Genomic DNA, 21,330 nt, shown 5'->3' with positions numbered 1-21,330 from the left:
TAATACATCCTCACTAACACTTTGAATCTGCGTTAAAATGTTGGTTCGATCACCTGAGGTTTGCAGTGTTCACCGGAGAACGAGAAGGCGGACATGTTTATGTGTGGAGCTATAGATCTATTAATACTGTAAAAATAAATAAATAAATAAATACATTTTGGCATTAAGAGTATGATTTAGTGTTTAACAACAGTGCTAATGCTATAGTCAATAATGCTATCGAGTTGGAAGTTGTTGGCAGTGGGTGGACCATCTTGGCTTGACAGGGAAAATATTCGCATGTTGCAATAGATATTTAAAAAGTTGCTACTTCAGTAATATTTTCTAACCTAATCATTATTATTATTATTATTATTATTATTTTAGTTTTTACATGAGAGGACAAATCAGGCAAGAAAACGTGATCTTAATAATAAGCAAGAATTATAGCTAAAGTTGCAGCATGTTAACATTTCTACACGTATTTTATTGGTTAAATCCTACAAGTCCGTTTTGTCAGTGTACCTCATCATTAATAACATTGCCTTATTAACATTGTTGTCTTAAGATCCCAATTTTTTGTGTTTTGTTTTTGACATTGGACCGAATAGTACCTGCCTAATTTCTCAGTATTTTTCTTCTTGTTTTTTTTTTAAACCTCCTTCTGGTTTTGCTATTATCTCCATATTTTAAGCCCATCTGTGTCTCTTTCTCACGCCCTCTCCCTCTACATCTCTTCTCATGCGCATGCGTCAGTCGGCAGCTGCTTGCAGGAAGATTTCCATCACATTTGTTGTGGCAAAGCCTTGAAACAGGTCTAATTGTGGAAAAAAAAAAACGAGCGGAAAAAGAGGGGGGGAATGATCCTCTTCATCCAGACTCACAGAACAATCAGCTGAGGATACCTCTATTTTTTTTAAATATATATTTTTTTTGTCTGCCAAAAGCAAATTAAACATCTCCTCCAGTCCTACCAATCGGCTGTCGATATGTTCATCTGCAACCACGAGGTAGTATATGTATATATGCTGCATGTTTTTGCACTGTAAATTCCGAGTCGCCTTGAAGTTTTAAATTGCGTTATGCTATCTTACGCAGACATGTGGCGTTCGGGCGCGCGCATACCCACACCGGCTTATAGACTTCATTTGAGATGGGTGAGTCAGATAACGGGGGAATTATTTTAGGGGCTCAGCCTCCCCACTCACGGGGGAGCAGTCGGCTATGTTTCTTATTCAAACGCTGATTGTCTCATAAACGCGCGCCTGAAAGTTCCCTCGACAATTTAACGGGGTAATGAGAAATGCAATAGGTTTTGATTTTTCGTCGAGGAGCGAGATGATTATTGGCTCCCCGCATTTTCTCTATTTTGGCGTCGCCCGGGTTTCAGATCCGCTCGGTTATAGTCTGCAGTAAACACGTGGGAAAATATAATAACCGAGCGAGCTGCGTCGTTGAAAAAAAAAAAAAAAAAAAAAATCCCACCTACAGAGTCCAAACTTGAGGTCATTTGAAATTTGTTCACCGTCGGAGGGAAAAGAAATCAGAAAAGTATCAGTTTTAGGCCCATAAAGTGGTTTAGGAACGTGAGATTTGTTGGCTGTCAGTAACCAATGTGTTACTGATGCAAACAGCAGTTTTAAATTACACGCTAAAGCGCGCGCGGAAAAGACGGGGAAACGTGCGCGCGCATGGTCCTAGAAAAAAGGAAGAAAAAAAAAAAGCCCTCGGGATTATCTCCGGACACGTGTCCGTCCATCAGGAGGGAGCGGGCAGCGGCCTGACACGCGCAGAGCCTGTTAGTCAACTCGGGCCCCCGCAGCGCTCCGAGGTAAGCTGCGGCTGCTGGAGCTGGCCATGGTGCTGGAGCGGTAAGAGGGTTTCTTCACCCTCTTATAACAATAATAATAAAAATAATAAAATAATAATAATAATTTAAAAAAAAAAAAACTCCAACTAAAAGCTCCGGTTGACATTTCAATGCCTTACATTGGACTTTCATCCCGTCTGGCGGTTCACCGTGACGAAAATAAATAAAATGTCAGAAGCGGAGACAAGTAGAGAGATGTACAACTTCCCATTCTTGAAGAGCTACTTTTGAATGTACAGTGTTTTATGCTATCAGAATTAAGTTGGAACATTGCGTAAACTTCCGTAAACACACCGTAAACTTGTTTTTTTTTTTTTTTTTTTTTTTTTTTTTCTGGTTCTGGCTTTTTCCGGTTCCGTGAAAACAAAAGTGGATTGTAAATGTGAAGCAGAGTAAGAATTCTTCCCTTTCTTTTTTTTAAAAAATAAAAATGTCACAGATTCTCTTCTGGTTTTATGTTTAAATACAGAGTTTTTATCCAGACCGGTTCACTGCAACATCGTCCTGCTCAAAGATTAGCCTTCAAGTCAGCATCACGTGCTTTGGAGGTTTTCTTACAACTTACCCAGAATCCCTGTTGAAGATGCCAGTAAGCATGATGCTACCACCGTGTTTCTATGTGCTCTAATTCGCTCTTTCTCTCTCACCCACGCACCCCCCCCACCCCCCTTCACACACACACCCACCCACACACACACACACACAGTGTTTTGTAGACCAAAAAGTCGCATTTTGGTCGGATGTCTGCCTGGTTATTTATGTCAAATTTGAAACATGATGCGTCCTTTAACAATGGCTTTCCTGTTGTCACTCTCCTGTACTGACAAAAGAGAACAGCTGTTCCAACTTAAATATACTGTGTTAATATGCTACAAGGAACCCAATGAAGTTTATCCAAGTTACTTTATGAAATGTATTAAGTTGTCGAGTAAAACTGACGTTAATGAAGTAAGTTTGGCAAACTTCATTCAATTACCTGTGACCAAGTTGGGGTTTAAGCTCAAGTTTTTCAGGAGCCAAACATTTTTGCTGAGCATTAAGAATTGTTGTTCAATTGAGATCTTTTCCCACCTCAGCCGATTCTGTGAGGGTTGGACGCTTATTGTATCATTTATCATTTATCACGATACATTTCCTTTCAGGAGAAGTTTGATTTACTGTTGTTGCAATAAATTCCAATTAATGATGTTTAAAACTCGGGGGTGCTGTGGTGGCACAGGGGCAAAGCACAACCCATGTATTGAAGCCTTAGTCCTCGTGGCGGTGGTCGCAGGTTCGATTCCCGGCCAGACAATATTTGCCACATGTCTTTCCCGTCTCTCATTTCCCTGTTTCCTGTCAAACTACCTTCAAATAAAGACCACTAGAGCCAACAAAACCTTTAAAAAAAAGATGTTTAAAACTCACTAAAGCTGTCTCTGTTTTTGAGACAGTTTTATTATTTTTCTCCACTGTTTTCCAATAAAAGCGTCAATAAGTCTGAAAACACAGTTACTGCGGGCAACTCCTTGACACAAAGCTCACTTTTTTACACAGTAGGAATGGGAATGTTTCTCAAGAGCATTGTTTGTGTTTATGGGACTATAATTGCTGTGACACACAGTCACAGTCAGACAGTTACCTAAAGAAGATGAAAGAAATCATTCTTATCACTTTTATCACAACAGTACTCCAAAACATCGTGGTAAAACTGAATGTTAAAAAGCCAAATAATTTTATGTTAGTTTGCTTTTACATCCTATATGGAGTGCCAGTTAATTTGTCAGGGCCATTAAAGCATTTGCTTAAACCAATATTAAGCAACACACAGTACCTACAAGTTTTCATTTAATGGTTTCTGTGAAATTATTAAATGAAGTAAAACATGCAAACAGTTTGTGAGCTTTAGCATAAACCTCTAGTTTTTATTTAACATAAACTCTTATGGTAAATTCATTTGTTGTTTCCTACAACAAATGAAACAGCAAAGTGAGAGGAAAGCTCAAGGTGAAGTTACGCATATGTGTGTGTGTGTGTGTGCGTGTGTGTGTGTGTGTGTGTGTGTGTGTGTGTGTGTGTGTGTGTGTGTGTGTGTGTGGGTGTGTGTGTGGGTGTGTGTGTGGGCAGAGCTCAGTCAGTCTCATCTCTGTTGTTCTAACAGTGTTTAACACAAACATGCTCCCCTTTTCTCTGGAAGCAATTAGAAAACTCATATTCTGCTCACAATGCCGCAGACCTTATGACAGGATCCCTTTTCAGGCTCCATTCACTGACACTGAGAAGCAATCAGAAACAGCAATAAGCTGCTTCCGAGCCACATCTCCAACACGTGGCACTATATTATACCAGGGATTCGTGTGCATCGCATCTTTGTGATTGGAACGCGTTTCCTCGGCATGATAGTGAAATCAGACCTGAGTAAAATTAAAAAAATAAATAAATAAATGGCTGAACTTGAGCTGCTCTCCCTTTTCTTCCACAGCGCCGGATAACAGAGCAGAGAGCGAGCGGGAGAAGAAAAGTAAGCAGAGGTTCAAGGCATCAGGTAATAATGAAAGGAGCAGGCCAGCGCTTCAAAGACCGCGAGGTCCGCGTCGCCACAATTATACAATACAATTAGGATTAAAGGGGCCAAAACAGAGATAACAGAAGATGGGGATAAATTATCACACAAGGAAAGATGTGACTCTCTCCTGACCTTCATTAAGACAGGGGAGGGGGAAAAAAAAATCTCATTTACAGCCCGCCTTTCCTTGCAGGGGGATTTCAGCTTTCCACAGGAGACCGACTCAGAAGATAACATTTGTTTAATGTGAAGTTAAGCTGGAGCCGCTATCAAACGCCAACCAAACAGGTGCGTTGAAAATGCGCCGGAAGTACCGAGAATATTACCGTTATTCATAAATGTGCTGAAACTCACTCGGCAGCAACAACCACGTTGGCTTTTTTTATCCAGATTTTAACGGATTGGTCCCTCACTGCTGTGAGATCTATGAACGTAGCTCTATGACGTTTCCCAGTGGCCACATTCAGTCAGGGGAAGATCTAGCGTTCACGATGGTGAGTTTTCTGTCTCTTCTACAGCTGAAGTATGATTTTAAACTCCATCATTTTTACTTCAGAATACTCATACAGAGCACACAGATGAGCTTCAGCTGCTTTTACATGTTAAACTCCAAAAACAGATGACATCTACTCAAATTAACATAAAACAAAACTAAATAACAGCATCAATGAAAGTGAAAACCTCTAACTCTGGGTTGAATGGGAGATTATGAGCATAAGACAAAAACAAAAAGTGCAACTAACATTATTCAATTCAGATTCAAACATACTTTATTAATGACAAAGAGAAATAAAATGGTATAGCTCATTTTATCCAAGGTTCTAAAAATAGTCATCATAGATTTGATGGCTGTGAGTGGGAAGGATATCTCCTGTAGCAGTCTATATTACAGTGGCCCTGAAGAATCCTCTGACTGAAGACACTGTTGTAAAGCAGTTTAATGAAGAGGATGCTCAGAGTTGTTTGTAATTTTCCATCCTACTTTATTCCATTATCTGGTCCCTGGTTTTGATTCTGCTGCCCCCCCAAAAACTGAAGGCTAAAAATATTACAGTCTCCATGACAGCAGATGTATAGAAGATGATCCTAAAGGACAATATCCATAAAACTTCAAATATTCTGTGTATTGGTCTATTGAGGATGAGACAAGATTTGCTTTCTTATATTTTGAGTAATATTTTGTAATGACTCTGTTTTTCACAGAGTAATAGTCTCACTAATCACAACCTGTGTTTTACAGAACGTTTAATCAGCTTAATCAGCATTTCATTCAAGGTTTGACTAATCCTCGTGCTGCTGCAGCATATTACTGTGACATGCGAAACGGACACTGAAATGATCAATGTTTGTGTTTTCAGAAACAGAATAAAACTCAAGCTGTGTAGAAATATCCACTGCAGGTTAGATCAGCTGAAATATTTCAGATTTTTAAGTAGATATAATAAATGTGTACCAGGTTCATTAGGGGAAAAAAATACAAAAAAACAATAAGAAATTGGCTCTAACATTTCATGTTAGAGCCAATAAGCAGAAGCCGGCAGTAGGATCCTAACTGTGACTCTGAAATGCTGACACACACAAACACACCCACCCCTGCACACACTCAGGGTTTAAAGTGGCGAAAGCTTCTTTGCTTTTCTAACAAAGTGTTGCTGGTGAGTTCAACAACCTGCCTTTGTGGCCGACTCTATCAAAACAACAAAGGAACTCAAGAACTGCTTCCGCTCTTACTTCAAATTAAGAGCATCACAAATAAACACACAGAGTGAAGCTTAAAGCACATTTAAAGAAGCAGTGTTATTTGTTTTCCAGGCACTTATTGCCATTTCCAGCACAATAAAGTAACTATGTTACTTTCATTTGTTATAAAAAAAAAAAAAAAGCGCTATATATATCAAATACAACAAAATAAATTGGACTTTGTAGTTGAAATTTGGACTCTGTCTCTTTAAAAACTCCAGGTCTTTCTGAAACTCCGCCTTGAGAAAGTCATAACAACATCACTTCTTTATCAACCCTTTAAGAACATTTTTTACAGCGCTGCTCTGAGCAGTAGCTCCTATAATGAGCTCAGCAGATGTGCAGCTCCACCAGGTGTTTGCTAATTGCTGCTGGCTAGTCTGAAGGAGCTGAGAGGGGGAGATGCAGGAGAGTTCTGCATTTTGAGGCAGAAGTTTAGGAACTTGGAAACTGCAGCTATGTCCTTGAAGGCAGAGCTAGCCCCACCCAGGTATTCTGCACAGCTGAATGTTTGAAACATGCATGTCAGAATCAAAGCAGCACCCCAGGAATGGTTTTGATGAAGACTGCCTCCAGGATGAAGAAAAGCCCACAGCATGCTGCTGCCACCAACATGTCTTGCTTAGAGGATGTTGTACATCCTTTTTCTGCGCGGAACGACAAAGCTGAGTTTTGGTCTCTTCTGCTGTGTCGTGTTTGGAAGGAAACTGTAAACCCCACTTCTCGTCTCTGTCCTCAAACAAAGCCTTTTTCTCTCTGCTCTTCTGGAAAAGGTTTTGAATGTTGCATCATCACCTGAGCCTGGATATCTGCTGCTCTTCCAGGTACCGTGGATCTCTCCCCTGACTGCTCCTCTGATGAAGTCAAGTTTATTTGTGTCACATTTCAGCAACAAGGCAGCTCAAAGTGCTTTACACCCCAAAATCATCAGTTATGAGTTATGAAACAAGCAAGAAACATTACATTCTCTCAAATGCCATCATCAAAATCATTGAGCAAATACACATCAAATGTATTCATCAATGTTCCAGCTACAATGAATCAAAGTCAACTCTTAATCAGGCGGGTTTTAGACTTAATTTAAATGAACTCAGTGTTTCAGCAGCTCTGTAGTTTTCTGGAAGTTTGTTTCAGGTTAGAGGAGCATGAAAACTGAAAGCAGATTCATTTAACGTTCTTCTCCATCAGTCTGGTTGGCCATGTTTTAGTAGTTTTAATAGGTTTATCAAACACCTCGATGTTTACCGAGGTAAAATGAAAGACTTTTCTTTTCTATTTTTTTTTTAGTTTTGCTGTATTACATCCGCATAAAGGAGGCATAATAACACAAACACGGCAAACCTGTCAGATTTTATTTTGCTTGTAAAAACTTGAAAACCATCTACTTTCCTTATTCACCCTCCCAACTATGTACTCTTGGGTGTGTCTAAGAAATCCTTTTGTAACACAGTGATGTGTAGAATAGTGTAAAAAAAAAAAAAAAAAAAAAACGTCTGAGGACTATACATATATTTTTTAAAAAACCTGATCTGGCAGATTCTCAGTGTCAGGCCTGAGTAGAAATATGCTAATAAAAATAAAACAAGTGTGGTTTATTCCACCGTTACTATTAATATTGGTAGGATGTTTAAGACCGTCTCTGAGGCTGTTTTATGGGGAGATCAATACAAAAATAATTGAATCTTCATTAAATCTGAGCTTCCACGCTCCAGAAACCAATTCAGTCCAATTATTAAAAACATTGTCCTTCATAAAAGGTCCGCATAAAAACTTTTCCCTGTAATTAAGGAGGACCATCAGAGCCTGGCCACGCAGCTCCACAGACAAATTACATCTGCTGATGAGAAACGGCTCCCTGCTGTAATGAGTCCATGTAAACGTGTCAGAAGTGTTATCACCAACGTTTGAGTTAGAAGGTTGTAAACAGGAGCTGCTTAATGTGACAGAGTCCCCGACATAACACCGCTTCCTGGGAGCTTTTTATTCATCCTAAATAAATGTGACATGACCTCAGAATGACGGTTTTCATGCTGGAATTGGCTCACCGTCACCATGAAGCTGGTTTGCTGACCTGAAAAATAATTCTTGTTTCTCTTCAATGTTGTTGTTTTGTTTTTTTTACAAAGCGGGGTTCTGCAGAGAGATCATGAGCAGCCAATATGTTTTCTCCACAGGTTACTAAGGGTGAAACAGGGTTATTAGTCACCACTTCATATCAAAGTGAAAGAAGTGGTGCTCTACATAACTTGATCAGGTCAGGTGATTGATCAGGTAAATTATTATCATCCCAAGATTTAAAGGTAAATCATTTAAAGGAGGAGTACTTTGTAAAATCAACTTCTGGAATGTTGCCTTGATTCCTTAATGCATATTTGAGAAATCCTTTAATTTCCCATGGCAACCAATCAGTTGTGCAAAAAGCCTGGGTGTACCTAGCTCCGCCTTCAATGCGCAGCCCCTCCTCTGAGCTGCAGTTTTCAAGCTTCCGTCTCACAGAGCAGCCCCTCCCCCTCGACTCCTTCAGACTAGCCAACAGCAATTGGCAAACGGCATCTGCATCTCATTATAGGAGCTACTTCGCTGGTAAAAACGCTGCTAAAGGTTAAAAAGGAGCCATGTTGTGATGACTTCCTGAAGGCGGAGTTTCAGAAAGAGCAGGAGTTTTTAAAGAGACAGAGGCCCAATTAAATTAATTAAGTATAATTTATTTTAAGTCATGTGATATATACAGCATTTTTATTACAATGTAAGCAAGCACTTGATTGTGCTCTAAAATGATTCTATGTGCCTGGACAGTACATAATACTGCCCCTTTAAAATCCAAAATCAAATGTGGAAAAAAAAGAAGCGATTTTTCTTTTAGGCTGCATCGCTCAGCTCTTCGTGTGGTTACTGTTTGGCCCACTTTCTATTAGTCGTATTTACAAACCCTAACAACGTGAGTTGTGAAAGACGGATGCCAAAACGTCAAGTCGGTGCAGATTGAGCCACACAAATGGGCTGTAATGAAGAGAAGATACTCCATGTGTTAGACTGAAGAAGAGGGAGGGGAAATAAAATACAATTTCACTAATCTGTAGCAGTGACTGATTAATTTCAGTGAAATGATCTTTTTTTTTTACCAAGTGTCTCATGAGGGTGGCGGTTCAAACGGCACCTCCGCTCGGAGCGCCCGCTGGAGACGGCTTCAGGAAGTCTTTACCGTACATCCGGCTTTGATGTGTATTAAGTGTCCTAATCGGAAAATAAATGTGTTCCAGTGTTCTTTCTTTTCCTCACTCCCCTCATCCTCCTCATCATCATTTTCTTCTTCTACACCTTTCATTTAAACTACATCACACATTTGATTATCTTCTCTGACATTTCATCCTGGAAGCTTTTATTTGATTCAGTTACAGGATGCATTTTCTTTTGTTTTTTTCTTAACTTTCCTCCAAGTTCCAACCACCTGTTTCTGTCTTCCTCACCTTCCTGCTGAGTAAAAGTCTGTCTCTCTCTCTCAGGTTTTTGTGCATTCTCCTGTGAGATGTGCGATAGCTGTTTATTCACAAGCAAACAAAACTTGAAAAGAGGGCTATAGCCTCGAGCTGAAACTCTGCAGGGGTGGACGGAGATTGAAATTGGTCTGACTCTTCTCTCTCTCTCTCTCTCTCTCTTTCTCTCTCTCTTCCTCTCGAGTTGAGGGTCCATTGTCGAGTGTCAAACAAAAGGTTTTTTTTATCAGAGGCTCTTAATGTAACTCCCTCCCTTCACTCTCTTGGCCACCAACTCGTTCTTCTCTTCCTCTCTTTTCTCATTCATTTATTCCACTGTGTGTGGAAATAGGCTGGGCAACAATTAATTTCAGAGCGAATTCAGCCAGGATCTATTACCCCCCCTTCACCCCCCTCCACCCCTGCCTCTATTGCTCTAATGGAAATCTATTTCACTTCTCTTTTGTGTCCAATATAATTTAATGCCCATTTTATTAATGGCCTGAAATAATTACGGGAGGCTTTTGTGATTCTTGAGTATGTTTCATTTAATTGTGTAATAAATGTCTAATCAGAGCTCCCATCTGAAGCCATTATGGCATTAAAATTAACAATTACGCCACAAATGTCTTGGTGAATGCGTCGGGGTCTATAGAAATCGTCGCTGATAACAAGACACATATAAATCATTCATGAGAATTTCTTTCTTTCTTTTTTCCCCCTTTTTCTTTTTGCAGAGAAAAGCGGCGCGAGAGAGAGATAGCGGGATGGGAGGGAGAGAGAAAGAAAAAAAAGAGATGGGAGAAGAAAAGAGGAGAAGAAAGAGGCTGAGTTTTCTTTATTCCATTGAAAAACGGGGATGGCCAGAAGATAGGGCATTCTAAAACTGTGTCACCCTCTCCAGTGCCTTTCTCTTTCCCTCCACCCCTTCTCCCCTTTTTCTCTCTCTATCTCCCTTTAATTTGCCTCCCTCTTTATTTTTGAAGTGACAGATTTCACTTTGGGAATTCATTAACCGTTAACTTGAGCGATAAAGTATCTATCAGGCCCCCTCGGCCCGGTTCCCCTCGCTAAGCCGCGTGGCGCTCCGGTTCGACGTTGTGGGTGACCGAAGGCAATTAAAGAGGCTTCACACTCCCTCACTCACCCGGCGACACTTTTCTGCGTGAGAACGGGGGGAGGCAGAAAGGCTGCTCAACGCACCAGCGAGAATTGTTTTTTTAGTGGCCAAGTATACAAATTTCATGGTATGAGGGGGAGAAACTCTGTCTACCACAAAGACCCCCTCGTCAGTTCCTCTGTGTCATCGTCACGCTAACGTAGCACAATTGGTTTGGGTGAATCTAATCGAATAGTGTAAAGTTTTGGCCTTCTTTGTTCTCTACTGTGATGTATGAAAGGACCTTAGTGCAGCCAATGCCTTACTAGGCTCTAGGAAGTGACAGAGATTTGAAGTGTAACCTTAATGAGAGTCTAGATTCATCAGAACAACCGACGTTCTTCTGAGCGCCGTAGCAAAAATCCTTCCAACTGCACAGCATCCAAAACTAGAGAAAACATGCAAGGGCCTCAACGGGAAACGTCTGACGTAACAACAGCGAAGAACTTACTTCTTTCAATTTTTACAAAAACAAGGCTTCAAAACCTTAAAGTTGATTTTGAACTATTTCCATCTGTTAAAGAAATGTGTGTGAGCAGAGCAACAAAACTGGTTCTGTCCCAGGGATCCACATCCTGCTGAATCCGGTTTAGTGCAGATTAACTCAATGTAGTCTCTAGACAGGTTTTATAAAACGGTTAAATCTTTTTTTTTTTCTTTTAAAAAAGGGACTGGCTGACACAAAGTCAAAGAATGTTAACAGCGGGATGTGAAAGATTTTGAAGAAAGAGTCACTGAAGAACAAAAGAGCTCTCCGTTCTGAGTCATGCAAATGAAAATGGGACAAGACAGAAGCCGTCCTCCACCACCACCATCCTCTACATGCTGAAGGCAGCTGGTAAGGTCCTCACGATGCCATTAAGACACAAAAACACTCAATTAATTTCATTATCTGAAGGTATTCAACAAATTTCAGTCCTCACAAATTCTCTAGAAGCACGGTTTGGAGTGACAAAACCAGAGGCCGTCGAAAACATTTTTGTGAAGTAAAGGATGCTATCATTGTGCACGTAAGAGCCATTACACCTCCCAGTGAATGCACCGACGCGCTGATGGAAGAGAAAGGCCCGACGGAGTTAGCAAATAAACCGATTCACTGCGAAGGGCTCAGTTAGAAAGAAGCGCTGTGTTTGAAAGCATGCCAAAGATTTCTTTTACCAATAAAAGAAAAATTTCTGGATCTTTCTTTGAAGAAAAATAACACAAGGCACAGTTTTCAAAACTTCTCGCAACCTTGACAAACCAAAGGCAAAGCTTTTCGCTTTGATTGGTAAAATGTCTCAGTCGAATTTCAAGTGACTTGAATTATGTTGTCGCATTGATATTGCAGGAGAAATGTCGAATAAAAGTACAAAACAAGTGGTAAAAATGTGTTTCTTTGAGATTTGGCACTCTAAAAACACTGATATACCTGTCAGACAAACACAGCTGTTGTCCATCCAGAGGTACGACTACATGGTAGGTATGTTATGTGTAGATAGCTACGTAGCTGCACATACAACTCTGGAAAAAGCCACTGCACTGAACCCCACAGAAAACCTCCTGGTTATTCCACTAGATATTGATTTCTGAACTCTTCCTGAGTTAAAACATTAGTATTGTTGTTTGTTTTATTTGCATTATTTGAGGACTGAAAGCTCTGCATCTTTTTTTGTTCTTTTGACCATTTCTCATTTTCTGCAAATAAATACTTAACTTTGGCTTTGAATTTCAGAGACGTGTTGTCTGAATAAAAGAACAATGTTCATTTTATTCAACCATTAACCTATGAAAAGTAAAATCAGAGAAACTGAAGAAGTCTCTTAATGTTTTCCAGAGCTGTGTGTAAAGTTATATGTAGCTTGACAGATAGCCATATAGCTACATAGATAGCTAGCTTATAGCTTCTTTGCAGAAAATGGATCTGTGATTTACTGCAGATCTAAAACATAAAAAATGTTTTGCACAGTTGTAATATTAATAAAACAGGCATACTGTTTTCAAATTTTTGTGGATATTGTTTTAATTTTTTGGGTAAAATTTTTTTTTAAGTCTAATTTCGGAGACATGAGTGGGACAGGTCAGTCTCTGTTCTGCAGCATTTGCTGTACTAATCAATGGGGAACAGGCAGAAAAATGTGGACTTCAGTCAAAGTTCCTGGATGTTTGTGGTTCTCTACATTATGAAATTCAGATGAATGCAGAAACCTGGTTAATAAAGGAGAAATTATTTGAGTAATTTATTTATTTTTTTTTTTTTCTCATTTTAAGAAGATTTTATTTGTTGCCCTAAAAGACAAACAAGAGTAAATCTGGTCAGAAGTGGCTTTTATGTTTGACCTCTCCCATGAGTCACGACCTTTACCCTTTACTGAAACAAGCCAGGCCTGCAGTGCTTTAGATGCTGTTCTAGAACTTCTAGAGAAAAAGGCCGTAAAAAACTAAGAACATCCTTAAAACTATATTAGTAGAAAAGCCTGGAGTTCAAATGGGCTCTCTTCTACCATGACATTGTCTATCTTAACAGAAATACAACACTGAAGTTATGAGATATAAGACTTTGTAAATTGCTTGCACAACCCGATCTTTTCGCAACACAAGAGAGAACACAGAGACCCGCTTTAAGACGAGCGGTGAAGGGGAAATGCCAAACTGTGCAGAAATCGCTCCATCCAGCTCAGCTCTTTTCTGCTTCCCTTTGACCAAAACCATTTGAATATTCCTTTTAACTGCGCCGCAAATTAACCTTGGCATTTTCACAAAGACACAGGCGTCTTTGTGATCATGCCTCACACCTTTTACCCCTCCTCTTCTTCCAGTCCATTTAACTCCGAGCTCCAGATTTCATGGTCAATTTTATCTCACTTTCTCTCAAAGAGACGATCATCAATTCTTCACAAGTTTCCATGTCCCCTTTCTCTGCAGATCCACTGCGAAATTGTCCATTCAGCTTATTAAATAACTGTGACTGCTATAAATTTCCGGCAACACCCGGGCCTTTAAATCTGCGTTTGAAAAGCTGACCCCCCCCAGCAGTAATTAGTCTTCATCTTTTGTTTATGCCTGCTTTATCCGCAAATCACACACTTCTTTTCATTCTTTATTTTTCCACCCTGATTCGTCGCCTTCATCACGGCGAAACAAAAACAGGCCGAACTTCTTTTATTTGTCCGTCCGAGCCAGACGCTGACAGGAACTCAGCAGTCGGGCAGCGATCAGGTGGCCAGCTGAATTAGTGGACTTTTGGAAAATCTTCAAATCTTCAACATTTTTCAAACATGCAGCCTCTAAATATGTAAAACAAAACAATGGAAGCCTGTTAGGCCAAAATTTGGAAACTGAGTGCAAAATTTTGTTCCCCTAAAGAGAAAAGAGATTTCTTTTTAGAAAAAAAAAAATCATAGTTGGCACAATTATGCACCTTCAAACTTCCTAAACTGTCTAGAGAAAAAAAAAAATAATGTTTATTTAACAATTATGTTGGAGCCTTTAGTGATAACCAGGATTAGTGGACTAATCACATTGGTCCCACGTCACTGAAAACAAAATGTGTACGGACACAGCGTCGCATTTTTTGAGCGCCGACAGAGACTAACTGTGATCTGGATGTTAACCTCAGAAAAACACTGTTTGTTTTTTTAATGTTCTTACTTAGAGTATGCCTTTGGTGCAAAAATACAAAAATAGTGTCTTCAGTCAGAGACTTTCTTGAAATTCGCAGTAGTACAGACTGCTACAGGAGAGCCTTCATGTCCACAGCCATCTAAAATAACTGAATAATTTTTTACTTATTGTTTTTAAAAACAACCTATATATACATTGATCGAAATAATAATAATAAAAAAAAAACACAACAACTTATATCCCATCAACATTTTACTATATTTACATTTAAAATGACAGAGCAGGATAGGACTAAAGTCCAGTTCTAGGTGCAAATGTTTGACCTACATCTACAGCTCGGCCCATACAGACACAAAACTATCGGCTTTGTAAAGCTCACCAATTCATCCAGCAGCAAAACACCAACACAGCATGATGCCGCCTCCCCCGTACTTCACAGCTGGTACTTTGCGCTTATCTATTTCCTCCAAATCTGACACCGGTCATTAGATTCACTTCATCTACCATTATCATTCACACATTGCTTAAAGGCATCTAATCTTAGCGTGTGCAAACTTCTGGCCATAGAGCAAGTCAATAAAACAAAACTAATTATTCTGACATTTCGCCAAGAGAAATACATTTTGGTACTTCTAAGCCTGAAACGTTCAATCTGATTTATTAACAGACAGTGAGAAAATAATAAGATGTGATTTTAAATGATCTGGGTTCACACCGTGCATTGTGTGGATCACTTCTAAGTTTTTGCGTGCATCAAAAGGCGGTTTATGGACGCTTTTAGTGTTATTACTCTTTAATAGTGGACAGAGTAATTAAGATAAAAGGAATGTCTTTATGACATTTAGACACAGTCTAAGTCTTTTTCTTTGTCTTGTAAGACACCATGAGCTCTAACTGGAGACCAGTGCACATCATCCGTCGGCTGAGAGGCTAAATGAGGGATCCCTAGACTCCAGGATTACCCTATTATTGAGGAGACGTTCCGCTAAACCTCCACCGCTGACACATATTCCTGTTCTGTGGCCTATTCACTTTGAAATATGTCTTGTCAGGGAGGCTTACGGAAATCTACATAATCCTTTATCATCACAATTAAAGATACCACTGAACAATAAAATTGCTTGCTCTCTGGTTTGTTTCATGTTGCTTTGACAAAAAAAAAAAAAAAAAAAACAGGGAGAGGGAAATGTTGCTACTGAAGGTTGCAGAAGGTTGGGAGGAAATTATTATTAATAATAATAATAATAATAATAATAATAATAATAATAATAATAATAATAATAATAATAATAATAATAATAATAACATTGCTTATTTTAAGTTTTCAGAGGTTAAAGGGAAACAAAAGTGAAAATGTAACCACCGAGTCATTTGTTTTTACCAAAGGTATGAGGATGGATGAACACTTAGAACAGAAAATATCATTAGAAGGTTTATTTTACTAAATACTGGCTATTGGTTGGGTAAATAATATCATTTCAACCCTGGTTGACATGATGTTAAATTGTCTGACCTGGTTTTATAGCCACAGAATGACCCAGTGAGACACTGCTCATGTTTATTCAGAACCAGGCAGTATTTCACTGTTCAGCTCCCCATCAGTCCGGTCCAAACAAAGCACAGAAATTCATCTAAAGGACATAAATCTCACCCTGTGCTTTCTGTCAGTGGTTTGTATGTGCATGAGATGAAGTACTGCAGTTTTTGGTTATGTTTTGCTTAAAGTAGATTTTAAAAGAGCAGCTCATCATTTTTTTTTAATGCTGCGCTGCTCTGTTATGATCCCAACGTAATTTAAAATCTCTTAGAAATGTCATTAATCTAAACCAAACACAAAAAAAGTAGTTTTGTTTACGTCTTAAAAATTTACTTCTGTTAACAGTCTGTGGTTATTAATACTCTGCATCGCAGTATGAAGTGGTGCGCTACCAATTGTTTTCCTTGCAAAGCATAATAAAGCTTTAATGTTGGGTTGGACTGATCCAAAAGTTTCTTTTTTACTTTTGACCCAAAGTTTCAAACAACACGACAATTTAAAGCTCACCAGCAAGTCCCATTCTGAATGACTAAAAAAAAAAAAACAACACAGGAAATTGGAGTGGCATAGTCAAAGTCTGAATGTAAATTCTATTGATAGGCTATGGAATTAAAACAATTCTGCAAGGAAGAGTGGTTTGATATCCCTTTTTATTGATGGAAGGGCTCATTCACACCGGCTCTGTTTAATCCGCTTTAATTGAACTCTGATTCGTTTGTGTAGAAAGTCCTCTTCGTTTGGGAAGGTGTGAATGAATCGAACTCTGGTCCACCTACAGACCGAGGTATCAGTTCGGTTAAAATGAACTCTGGTGCTTTTTGAATGCAATACGTGAGCATCAAACAGAGTGGAGGCTGCTCCACCAGCAGGAAGTGGACTACAGCGCAGGGCATTCTGGGTAAATGCAACCAAAACAAACACACTAGTCTAGTGCAAGAGGGACAAATGGCTTGTGGTCGTTTGCCAAAGACAAAAGAGAAATGCTAAAAACTCACACCACTCCTGTTGTATTTACGTTTTGTGAAGATGGAGGATGCGCTCAGTGTCTTCCTCTGAGGTTTTTGTGTCAATTTCTTCTGTGGTTCCTGTTGCAGCTCCACCACAGGCGAGGGGTTGAACAGGCAGGTTGGTTTCACACAGTGCAGTATGAAAGAGAACCACATCAGCTGAAAATGGAACAAATGTTGCCCTAAAAGACTCTTATTGCAAACGCATGATGGCTGTTTCAGAGTGTCACTACCAGTTATTAGTAGTGACGCCATGTTGGTGGTGATATGTAAAAACGTTTTACATATCCAGCCAGGTCGGAATGTGTAACCTTCTTCCCTTAATGGAATAAATTGTCGCTTGAAAACTACTTTTCATGTTTTGCACTAAGGTTAAACCTTCACACTAAATGGATGCTTTGTTTTCATCACAGCATCCATTACAGTTCTGTACTTGATAAAATTAAATTTAATTGAATCATCCTTGCATAATATTCAATTTTTTATGATGATTTGAAAAATTGAAGCATGGTTAAAAAGAAAAAAAGCCCTGAAGATGTCTGTGGACGGAATAATATTTGTTTTTAAGTCGAGCTAAATTGTTACAAATATGTAAATATAACATATTAGATCTTTTACATAGCTTGTTTTAAATACAGATCTATGGTCAGTGGTGCTAGTTAGTTAGTTAGTTAGTTAGTTAGTTAGTTAGTTAGTTAGTTAGTTAGTTAGTTAGTTAGTTAGTTAGTTAGTTAGTTAGTTAGTGCTTCACATCACAGTGAAAGAACCAACGACAAAACGGTGACTCGTGGCCCTGAAGCATTGTGGTCTGTCGAAGGGACAGTTTGCAGAGCCACTAATGTTTCCTCCTCCCTGTGTGACCTGTGAGTGTGTGAGGAAGTCCTTGCTCTTGGATTCGACGGGCCTGACACCACACCACGGCATTCGGCTCCCACGTTCGCCTGCTTGCCTGTGACCCGGTATGAAAATGTCAAAATCTCCCAGTGTCGTCCCCCGTTCATTCACAAGCAGGCTGCGCCGCCGCCGCCGCCGCCGCCGCCGCCGCCCATTCTCTGAGTTTTTGACCTCTCTGAAGGAGTAGCGGCAGTAAAGTTAACAAGTGAAGCACATTCCACAGTCTCCTGCAGGAGCATTTGAAGTACGGTGCAGAGAGGAGGGCACGGAGAGAAGGGCAAACATAATCTTGTTCAGAATGTCCAAAAGCCCCGGGTTTTACATCCGCCGCGTCTTTCATCTCTTGGATCCTTATTCTCCAAGTCCTTAGCCAGAGCTGGAGGTCAGCTTGTGTCATGGCGGACGTACAGAACGCACACGGCCTGCCCCGTCGCTCGCTCATTGTCGGCGTGCCTCCCTCGTGACCTCGGCACAGCTGCAAGTCTGTTTGAATGTCTGTTTGTAGGTCATTGTCTGAAAATAGAAGGAAAATATGAGGCTCCCAAGTTTCATTTTGAGATTTAGCCTGAAGGGAACTGAAGCAAATTGGACATTTCTTTTTGTGGTTTGAATGAAAAAAATATATATATCTTTTTTTCTAATTTATACAACTGTAAAATGATCATGCATGGAATGCATAGAGTCATCTGTGAGCAACTAGGAAACATTTTGTCACCTTTCTAAAATAATGGCTAAAGTCATTTCTAGCTGAAAGTAATTTTGTAAAAAAAATAAATAAATAAAATAAAATTCAAAAATAAAATTAACACCTGTTTCTTTCCAAAGATTGATTTAGGCAAAAAATAAGTAAACAAATAAAAATCAGTTTTGGCAAAAAAACAAAAAAAAAAAACCCAACAACTTAGGAAAGTAACAATTTGTAGTTTTTGACTCGTAAAATATAAAAGATCATATATTTTAGATACAAACCAGATTGAAATGTAGAAGCTTAAGAAAAATCTTCCAATCATCATCATCAGCTCTAAATTTAATCACACGCAAACTGAGGACCGATGTCACTGTAACGGAAAATAAGCCAAAATGATAGAACAAAAAGTAAAACGTCCAAACTTAAAAAACAACATGTGAACAGACTGAAATATAGTTATGTGCAACTAATATGCGTCTACCTGAGGAAGCTAGCAATACTTGCTGCAGTCTGGCTCGACTTACTGAAGGTCATGCTGGGGTCATTCGTCCATGTTGTTCATCTTTACAAGATAAACATGCAATAAACAAGTCGTCTGTATTCAAAGTGGCATCACAAAGCCAGTTTTCTACACTTCATGTGAATATCCTAACTCCAACCATTAGAATGTAAACTTCTTTTGAACAGCAAGAATTACAGAGGTAAAAACAAAATGAATAGAAATCTGCAGAGATCAGGTAAACACAACGGAATCATTTAGAAAGTTAGCTGACGATTAGATCAATTAATTCCACTACATTTCAAGGTAATAATAATAATAATAGTAATACATTTTATTTGTATAGTATTTTTATAAACAGACTTTAAAGGGATCAAGTAAGACTGCAAAAAGAACACTGAGCACATCAAAATAATTCAGAAAAGGAGAACACTTAAATACATAACATGTAATAGAAAGGAGAAGGAACCTTAAAAAAAGGTAGATTATTATAAAATAAGTAGGAGGCCGCTTCCTCATTTAGCTAACTTTGTTTTTTATTCTTCACCTGATGAATAAACTGTGAATAAACATGTTTTCTATCTGCCGCAACCTGCATAAAATACATTGAATGAATTGAAAGTAGGTGGCCTTGACATCTAGTCGCTACATAAACACTCGCCTCATTTTGCTGCTCTCGTTTAACATAATTTTGTGGACTTCAATTGAAATCGAATCCAAACTGCTTCTGTTAGATCATGGCTTCCCTTTCACCTTTTCAAAGTCGCAGAAGTGGCATTTAATGAAAAGTAACTTCTGAATACATATATTTTGATGACTGTTTGTTGTTGTTTTTTTAAAGCAACATTTACCAAAGTGACATTTGTTCAGCAGCGTTTCAAACTGTCTGTTTAGCTGCACACAACTCCAGTTGATGAGACGAGAAATCCTGTTAACGTCTCACCAACCAACGTCGTTGGCATGACAAAATCAAATCCTTTCTGCTGCTGACTCACAAACTCCCAGAAGTTTGAGAGACTCTCAAAATAACCTAACATACTGTTTTCAGTTCCGTTTTTTTTTTTTTTTTTTTTTTTTTTGCCATTTTTGTCAGGCGTAAGGACATAAAACTACATTTAGGATTACAGCGTCACGTAACATGGAGATGGAAATAGTAGCAGTTAGCTTGAATGGGCTGTATCCATCAGTCACTCTGTGACTCGGAAGGATTGAGCAACTGTAGAAGACAGATGAATAGATCATTTCCTGTCATTATGTTTGTATCAATAAAGTACGGTATCTCCATTCTTATTTAGTTATAATGTTATTCCCTCATCAAAAACATACCTGGAGTGTTGCCTTGATTCTTTCATGCATGTTTGAGAAATCCTTTAATCTCCCGTGGCAACCATTCAGCTGGGAACAACTAAAGGTAACAATGTTGTGATGACTTCCTGAAGGCGGAGTTTCAGGAAGAGCAGGAGTTTCTTAAAGAGACAGAGGCCCAATTTCAAGTTGCTAAATTACCAAGTCCAATTTCTTTTAAGTCATATTTTAACAATTGAAGGTAACATAGTTATTTGATTGTGTTATAAAATGACACCATATGCCTGAGAAACACACGACATTGCCCCTATAAACTACTTTTTTGCAAGTCGCTTTAGTATTTACATTTTCCAAACTGTCATGGTACAGAAGAAAATCAAAAAAACAGGTTAAATCCTTCTGGAACACATCTTAAATGATTACATTTATCCCTATGGTTCCCCAACTAGTCTAACTTTTCTTTCCATAATGTTAAAATAACACAAAGTTTGATCTTGCGGTATTACTGGCTGCCGTCTTCAACCCTCAAGCCTTGAAAAATATGCAGTTCCGGCTTTGTAGCAGGCAGTGTAATCCTTGAAAGTAAAGCTAATTATATTCCAAACACCAATTTGTAAGTGCCTGTGCAAGCTGGGGGTTGCATAGTATGGATACAGGAGATTTTGTTGGTAATCTCCATTCTCACTGCTCCCTGAAAGGCTCTTGGTGGCTTTAGTTCACAGTGGATCTGACACCGAAGGGAGGGGGGGAAAAAAATACTTTTATTTATCTGCCAGGCGCAGGGAGAAGCAGGTGTCAAGGTGTCACTGGCGCCGTGGTGCTCAAAGTGACTCATGACTTCCTGGCACTGCAGCTAAGATGAGTCACAAGTGTGATTAAATTGGACAAGTGGAGTAAAAGACCCTCTAATTTCTCAGTCAGTGAAGTGTCTTGCAGTTTTCACGGGAAGATCATTTTCCATAAAATGTAAATCATGTCGGAACCACTAAGATAACCAACCCAAGAAGTCAAAGTTTTGTGGGATGTTGGAT

The 21,330-nt window shown here is 39.1% G+C and overlaps 1 long non-coding RNA gene across 3 annotated transcripts in view; it reads left to right on the top strand.

The window, feature by feature from the left end:
- The window catches only part of LOC102229011, a 45,146-nt gene that overhangs the window by 10,782 nt on the left and 13,034 nt on the right, over nucleotides 1–21,330 (top strand). Inside the window, exons 1-5 of one of the 3 annotated variants that reach the window (XR_002753309.1) lie at nucleotides 816–989; nucleotides 4,311–4,373; nucleotides 4,588–4,682; nucleotides 4,785–4,888; nucleotides 11,435–11,604. This is a non-coding gene — a long non-coding RNA (uncharacterized LOC102229011). Of the gene's footprint in view, nucleotides 1–815; nucleotides 990–4,310; nucleotides 4,374–4,587; nucleotides 4,683–4,784; nucleotides 4,889–11,434; nucleotides 11,947–21,330 lie in introns of those variants that run through there. The other 2 variants (XR_002753307.1, XR_002753308.1) reach the window with 2 other exon arrangements.

The sequence above is a fragment of the Xiphophorus maculatus genome, chromosome 9, assembly GCF_002775205.1.
Source record: "Xiphophorus maculatus strain JP 163 A chromosome 9, X_maculatus-5.0-male, whole genome shotgun sequence".
Taxonomy (NCBI): domain Eukaryota; kingdom Metazoa; phylum Chordata; class Actinopteri; order Cyprinodontiformes; family Poeciliidae; genus Xiphophorus; species Xiphophorus maculatus.
Note: the sequence above shows the minus strand (reverse complement) of the source record. Positions and strands in the feature narration are given on the sequence as shown.